This window comes from Anneissia japonica, unplaced genomic scaffold (assembly GCF_011630105.1).
Source record: "Anneissia japonica isolate Jap-2015-1 unplaced genomic scaffold, ASM1163010v1 scaffold288073_len612986_cov165, whole genome shotgun sequence".
NCBI lineage: Eukaryota > Metazoa > Echinodermata > Crinoidea > Comatulida > Comatulidae > Anneissia > Anneissia japonica.
In genome coordinates, this window is record NW_022731366.1 from 14,044 (window position 1) to 23,157 (window position 9,114).

Genomic DNA, 9,114 nt, shown 5'->3' on the forward strand with positions numbered 1-9,114 from the left:
CAAGTACTAATTATTGTAAAGTTGATTTTACAGGCAATGTGTAAGCAGAATCTAGACTGGGATAACTCGTTAACAGAAGACTTGCGTTCCAGATGGGGATAGTGGTGTGAAGATATCGTAAATAAATGTTCTGAAATACATTACTTCTCCGACGCAAGCGAAAAGGCATATATGGTCAATGCACATATCTAAGGCTATTACATCATAATAATGACTGTGTTGTTTCACTCTTAGTAGGCAAAGCAAGAGTAACTCTGGACAGCTAAGAAAGCTTACAGCAGCCGCTTTTTCGGCCCGTACTAGCAAATTCATTAAAGAATAACTACCGTATGATGCCAAAGAATATTTATGGACTGATAGTATGGTAGTACTTAGCTATCTACAAAATGAATCTACAAGTTTACATTGCAAATATTGTACAAAAAATCAACAACACAACCTCTGTTGAAGATTGGAATTATTATTAAAGTCTTCTTCAAACCCCAGTGATGTAGCCAGCAGAGGTGTTCGTGCACAGCAGTTGATTACAGGTACCAGCTTGGTGAGTGATCCTAAATTTCATGAACCTGGCCCTATCAGACCTGTGCATTTAAAAGAAATTGATGAAGATACCCTTTAAAATTGTTAGTACGGAATTAAAACGTATTCACTCCTTTAACATTAATGTTAAAGTTTTTCAGAATGAAGATCGATCCGCTGAAGCAGTCGTTTTTCTTGTTGGATTTTGCTAAAAAAAGAAAAAGAAAAAAAAAAGTAGTAGCGCAACTTTTAAACCTTCAAGAAGAAACAGATGTTGGCAGAAAAGGTGACAGTCAACAAAGGCGGAATCATGGAAAGGATTTCTGGGAATTCCAATCTTACAGTTCAATATGAAGTTAGTGAATCTGTAATACTCAATTCTTTTCAATCAGAAGATTTCCCAGAAGAGAAATCCATACTTCAAAGCACGAGAGCGAATAGTAAGAATTGAGATGAAGTGAAATAAAAGAAAACTAATACAATGTGTCCTCTTGACCCGTATCTTGGTGCATTTGGGATTATTAGAGTTGGGGGTAGAATACGAAATACTACGGTTCCTAACGAGGCGAGACATCAAGTCATAATCTTAAGAAGGTCTCCAATTACCAATCTGTTAATTGAATATCATCACAAAAAGGTTCACCATATGGGTAGGAATACAACTCACAATTAGATAAGACAGAATGAATATTGAGTAATCAGAGATAGCTCGGCTGTCCTAAAGTACAGTACTGGACAGTATTGTTGCAAATTTTAAACGCATTCAACCCGTGCGTTTTCGTTGACAACGCGTTGGGCGTTGTCGTTGAAACTTTTCACATTGTTGAAGGCTCAGAAATTGTTTATTCAGAATTCAACGCAAAGTGTTGTATTTAAAGTTTCTAAATAAACAGGCACTTACAAAATAGACGTTTGTTTATTAGGAACTTACATAATAGTAAAGAAATAAGGTGATTAATTCAAGATTTGTTACGGTCGGTAGTTGGATTGGAGCCGAGTTTTGTAGAATCCCATGTGTAGGATAGCCTATGCCCAGGCCTATGCGTCGTCGTCGTCGTCATCGTCGTCGTCGTCGTCGTCGTCGCCGTCGCCGTTTATTATTATTAATTTATTATTAATTGTTGTTGTTATTGTTATTATTATTAATTGTTGTTGTTATTGTTATTATTATTAATTGTTGTTGTTATTGTTATTATTATTAATTGTTGTTGTTATTGTTATTATTATTAATTGTTGTTGTTATTGTTATTATTCTTAATTGTTGTTGCTATTGTTATTATTATTAATTGTTGTTATTAATTGTTGTTATTTGTTATTTGTTATTTGTTATTTGTTATTTGTTATTTGTTATTTGTTATTGTCATTGTCATTGTTATTGTTATTGTTATTGTTATTATTATTATTATTATTTTTTTTATATTTTTTTTAAACATGAACAGCATAGTTTGGCCAAGTTCAATAACGCCGGAATGCTAGCTGTTGTTGTTGTTGTTGATATTATACTAACATGTAATAACATCCAAGAAGGTCACAGTTATAGTTACACAATACATCCCATAAATCCGTAAGATATCTCAGGCCTACCGTAGGTAAACATAGAAATAGCAATAATAGTAAAACTCGAGCGTCACGACATTGCGAAGTGTCTGCTCTTGTTCCTCGTATCAAACTCAGCTGAGTCAATCCGAGATGGCGCGAGTGACGGTTTCATGCAAATGTTTCGTACGGAAAAAATAAAATCACTGCCCGGAGCGTGTGTAACCGATTGTAAAATGTATCCAGAAGAGATATGATTTGTATAGCCAAAGAATAAATGGCATTGATTGAGGTAAACTGTATAGACTCCGTGTTGTATATCAAGTCATGACAACTCCGCAGTACGGGTTAATTATAAGCTCATTTTGCGCGTTATGGTACACCGTCGCAAGTGGTAAGCCATAACGGCCCGCAATATAAGCCTTTCAAATGATTTGCAAATTAATGGGACTTCGACCATCTCACGAACAGCCCGGAAGACAATCAGGCTAACAGAAAGGCGGAGTCACCGTTAAAAAAGCGAATCATAAACTCGCTGAAGGCAGGATGCGATGTACATATTGCCTAGATCATAGAAACACCCCAACGTACAAGGTCTCCAAACAGGTCTTGCGTAAAGATTGATGAATAGGAGAACACGCACACTCCTACCAACCACAACACTTCTAAAACCACGAGTGCACAATGAATCACACACTTAACATGCACCGCAAACAAGTTAAAATGAAGGAAAACTACGATAAAGATCTGAAACCATTAGGAGATGTCGTTAGAATCCGTTGGTTAGAGAAACAAGCTCATTTGGGAATAGGCGAAGGGATCAAAGCGAATAGATGAAAGATCCTACCACAAAGAACAATGAGGAAGGTACAAAAGAAACCGTATACATTTAATTTACGCAAAATACAAGAAGATCTACCCAATTACACTACAAAGACAAAGCTCCAATCCAAAGCAAACTACGGAATGAGAACATAGATATACAAACAAACAAGCCGACACTCAAGCATGTCAGCAATTAGCGAAATTAAACAACTCAAGAAGCGCAATGGGGAGCATAATTTTTTTCCCCATGCACTTAAGGCAGAAATTATAGAGGGCTCTATTTTAGGTCAGTTCAGCGAAAAGCTAATATGCATGCTTAACTTCCCCTCGCGAAAGAGTTGTTCAGTGGTGTATCGAGTAAGCTGCAGCGCTTATGCGCAGGCGAAAGATACTGTGTAGGCTAACAATCTCTAAAATAAGCCTTGGTAGTCAAGACAGCGACAGTGTGAAAATTAATGGACTATTGTAATAATATCCCAATGACTAGATACAATTTACGTACAGCATGGTCGTTGAAAGTATAAAAAAACACAGCAATGTTGAGCAATATTGAATCTGGCTATTTGAGTATTATAGTAGGCCTAGATATGACTTGTGTGGTAGCAATTGTATTTCCCCTTTATAATAGTGATATTCAAGTTTATTCTCTTTATATTGCCTAAATATATATATATAAATTCTCTAAATATTTACATAAAATTCTTTTTCCAAGGTTTAACATACATTATAGATAAAAAATATCTGAAAAATATAAACGTTTAGAAATGCTCTGAGACAATAATTACGAGTACTTTGTACACAGTTGTTGATTACAATTTAAAATTAAACATTTTAATAAGAAAAAAAATCCCTGCCGATTAACATACATTGAGCCTCTCAATAGTAATTCAGTTTATTTCAGATTATCCTCAGTCTGGTGTTTTTTTCTGTATTTTATTGCATAGAAATAATAATTTAAATGTAAAGAGAGTATACTTTGCTATATTTTTTTGCATGACTCATTGGCTGGTAAAATTTAAGGATTTTTTTTAGTAGAAACGTCTGTAAATCAATTAAAACTATTTGTACTTCCATCTGTTTTTGATCGTTTTAATTGAGCCATCCAATTTTTTAATAGGGTTTTTCTTGCTTGTGTTGGTAGACAGTCTTTAATAAATAGTGGTACGTCATATAGTCAGTGTATAGAATATCGTCAGGTTTAGTAAAATGAATGGTTATAATATAATATCTGCTTTCTAAAACACATCTATGCCTAAGTACTACAATGGTGGAGGAGAACATAGGACTGAATTAGAAGCTGTTGAAATGAAAGATCTTGGCATGGTTATAGATAATAGGTTGAATTTCCGGTCTCATGTCTCACATGTAATATCGATGGCGAATAAGAAATTGAGAATTATTCATCGTTTATTTAAACGTTTGGATTCAGATAGCTTTTTGTTAATGTAGAAGTCATTAATTCGTCTATCATTAGAATATTGTAATAATGGTTTGGGTGACTAGATTCCTTGAAGATGAAGATAGATTACAGAAATTACAACGAAAAGCTACTCGATTAATTTTTGAGTTGAGGGGACTGGATTAATAGGTTAACAAGACTAGACCTTCCAACACTAGCCTAAAGGAGGAAGAGAGCATTAGTTATCCAGGTTTTTAAAATTTTAATGGTTTTGATAAGTTGGAAGTTGGTAATTTTTTTTAAATTGTCATCAACTAGGGGACATTCACTAAAACTAAAAAAACCAAAAGTTAAAACTAAGTGGGGAGAACAAAGTTTTAGTGCGAGAGTAATTAACGATTGGAATAATTTGTCAGTTGAAGCTGTGGGTTCCCAGTTAATCAATCAATTCAAATCAAGACTCGAACAACACTGGCTACATCACCACCACTAGAAGTTTAACCTTATGTAAGAGCCTTAGACAGAGGGGCGAATACGCATTAATGCTTTAGCTTCAAGAGGAAGGTAAATCAAGGTAAATCTAATATTTCTTATTTATATGAATATGAACAAAATGTTCTTGAAAAATCACCATTAAAACAATAGATAAAATTGTCTTAACACAGTGTTTATATCCTTCAGAATCAGTACTACATGTATGCTATATCTATACACTACTCAAATAATTCAATGCTGTAGATTCAGAGTAATGTTAAAAGTTAGTGAAAATATTATTGTTATAGAGTTAGTAGTTAGTGAAAAGTGTTATAGAGATTTCAGTAAACGGTAATACTGGATAATAGAAAAGCACATTTAATCTCGGTCTTAAAGAACAGGGATATAGTGAGTCCTCTATACATCACACTATGTAAATATGCTAATGAGTTACATCCTAACAAGTCATTAGGAGTAGACGTGCGTTTATCATGTGTCTGTTGAGTCAGCGTACGAAACACAACATATCTATCTCGAGTTACAAAGATTTTTGTGGTTCAGCAAAGTAATTTAAGGGCAGTGGCGTAACATCAATTTACTCTCACTGGCAGCCAGGAGCCACTGATAAGAGGATCCGGTATATTAATATGCACTTTGCCCTTGGCCTAAAATCATTTTAGTTGGGCTCTTAATGAACAAAGCTGGGCCCTTTCAGTTAAGTTGCAAAAGCGTGTAAAAACATCTAATTACGCCATCAAAACGTCAAAAAAAGCCATAGTAGACAGGGAATTTGCTTCGTACACTACCGGGTAGATAGATTAAGAACATAACTAGATACAGTGATTGATAAGGGGGAAGAAAGGGGAGAACATGAATTGAAAGAAAATGGTGGGAGATTAACTATTTTAAATTATACTTTATACTTACTATATATATAAAATGACATTGGCCATCCACCGAATTTATAAGCAGAAGAAATCCATCCAGACACGTAACTAGAAACTATCATACCCAGAGGCATTCCTGTAAAAATAAAAGTAATTTTATATTTTATTATATTTTTTAATATCATATTTCCTATAGCATAAATCACGAAATGGAATATTTAATTATCTACTTTGTTTATTATATCTTAGCTGTGGCTTCGGTAAGTTACTTTACCGAAGAAACAAGTTGTGGCTTCGGTAAGTTACCTTACCGAAGACACAACTGAGAGATACATTATCTTGCCAAGTTGACTTCCAGAAAGCACATATCGTCAAGTCGACATAGTAACAATTACATGTTGTCATGGCGAAGTAGATTATTTTGCCAAGTTTACTTCACAAAAAGTACATGTCATGGCAAAATAAATTATTTTGCCATGTTGACTTCCAGAAAAGGAAATGACGTCATGGTCATCATTTGCTCAATTTTTGTGATGATGTTGATATGACTGTAGTTAATTGCACCTGGGTATGTAAGGGTAAGATCAAATGAATGAAAGACAATCTTTAACAACGAATGATTATATTTTAGTGTCAAGTAATACCCACAACCATATAAAAGAAGTGATTGTTGATAAAAAAAAAAAAAAAAAAAGAATATATCATATAGGGTGTGATCACAATGTTTTGTTTTTTAGGTTTAAACCATCCTTCTAAACTTGAGCCACGATAAATTAAAAGTAAATATTAAAATCCAATCTAGGTTATTAAAAGAAAACACAATTGGTCTACTTTCCAAACTGAAATTGGAGGTGTCTTTGAGAACTGGGAACCACAAAATTACATTTTTTAAGATAATTAGTTAATCTCGTGGCATATTGTGGGGCAGTTTCATCTTTTTGAGGTTACTTGACTTTAGCCTATAACCTTCTTCTGTGAGATTATACTTATTCAATAAGGCCAATTTTAGTTTGTCATAGTCATTCGCATCAGCGACAGGAAGGGTACTATAGATATACAAAGCTTTGCCTGACAATAAAGGAGATAAGTTAATTGCCCAATTTTTTTTCTTCCAGCCCTGATTAGAAGCATATCTCTCAAACCGTTCATGATGGGAGTAAACTCATCTTTCTCGTCATTAAACATGGGGAGTTTAGGAGGCTTAGCTTTATTAGCATCTTGCGCCAAGTTAGTATTCATTACCGCCACCTCTTTTTGCAATTGTCTATACCTTAATTGGTTATCTACAGTAGCTGCTTCTTGCTCAACTATCCATGCTTCTCGTTTACTCTCTCTTTCACGTTCGGCACTTTTAAATTCGCGCTCTTTAGCTCTATCATCGCGTTCTCTATCGCGTTCTTTTTTGTAACTTTTCGCGCTCTTCTTGCACAAATGCCTGCAGCCCCGCCCCTTTAAATCCAAAGGATTTACCCACGGACGTTAACTTTTCAATTTCTACAACGCTAGCCATGCTTTACCACCATAGACTATACCGAGTAAACTATGCAGAGCAATAAGGGAAAGTGATACTCACACCGAAGCAACAATGAAGCTGTACCAGAGTGACAGGTCAGTAACTAGCAACAATAAAAAATATCAAAACATTTGTTAATTACGCTTATGTATATATATTTGCGAAACCAACCAGCATAACAAGTTCGTACGTACCTAAAACAAATACCAACACGACTGCGATTTCGAACACCTTTCTCCCGGACGAGCCCCCATTTTCACATCTATTTTTATAAGGACGGTACTATGGAGACGAAATATTCTTCACAATCAACAATGGTAATGGAACTAATAGTTATACTGGAGATGACGCAAACACAATAACAAAGACCGAAACAATTAATTTCTATATTCAATATTTAATTACACACACATCACTATAAACAAAGTAAAATATAAATTAAGCCAGGCCTGTCAATAAGGACGACTTTAGCTGAGCTAATCTTCATAAGCACCAGCAGTGAATGTGTTTCTAGACAATATCATTACATATTATATTCATAGATATTTCATGATGATTAATATGGCATTACTGATCAATTACTGAATCGAACAATCAAATAGGAATCATATAGGTATCGTATATAGACTTATACACACAATAGGTCTATACATATAACATTATTCCAATATACATTTAATACGCATTAACATATTTCATTAAATGAATAATGTTGTGCAATACAATACGTGGTTGTGATGCATTACTCCAGATATGTAACAAAACAAATTAGTGTCCTTGGTTCACACTTCACTCCGGCTAGTGTACGTCAACTACCAATTACTGCTATCTGTTTTGATTGCACTTACTCCAGCTAACGTGTTCCAAACGCAAGTTACTGCGGCTAAGGTGCATCCAACGGAAATCAGTGTTTCTGGTTTCAATCGCACTCAACTCCGGCTAATGTGTGTAAGCTCGACCAAGTTAACGATCCTGGTTTCCATTACCCTGGTGAACGTGCAACATAAATCATATCCGATACATCAACCACAAATTAACATTTCTGGATTCTAGCTGGACTTCACATCTCACAAGATTATCAAAGATCATCAATTTACACATTCACGATCATCATCGGCAATATATATATATCCAAGATCATCACATAGATTGAACATTTAAGATCACCATAAAGAGCATCAATACATGAGTGCAGGATCAAGATATGGATTCAAGATCATCAATATACAAATTCAAGATCATCAATAATGGCTTTAATCAAGATAGAAATTCACTCCAGAATGGCGCACCATTCTACTTCGACGTCTAACCTTGCTACTGTGGTCATAGCATATCACAATTTCCGCAGAATCATTACCCTGCACGAGGCTTTAAACTAGCCTTACTCTACAGTCTATGGCAATACTAATGTGTATAACGACCTGGACTAAGCCATGGTTACGTACGTCATTATCGGTCTCAACAGATTCAAATCCAACCAGCCCTCCCGCGACAGCGCGGAAATATTATATATTACTGAACCGATATCGCTACGCAAGACGGTATCCAACACATCAGTCATTCCTCCGCAGAGAAAGTAGCACGCAATTTGCATAAGAATATTTGACAGGTGAACGAGAGAGTACTATGAAATTAGCATAATATGATAGTCAAGCGAACGATAGAGCAAAGCGTGATTAGCATATTAACACAATAGGCTGAAAAGGATTACGACGATCTTAACTCTGACAATCATCAATAGTACATATAAAGTGTTTAAATAAGAACATGATGGAACATCGTAGGCTACCCTGTAGCTTTTCAACGAATAAAGTCCTATAAAAGTCGTTGTGTAATAAAATGCCTTCGACGGGACTCGAACCTGCGACCTCTCGCTGACAAGGCGAGCGTCATATCCACTAGACCAAGAAGGCTATCCGGACATCTCCGAAATATATATATAATATAATATAATATAATAT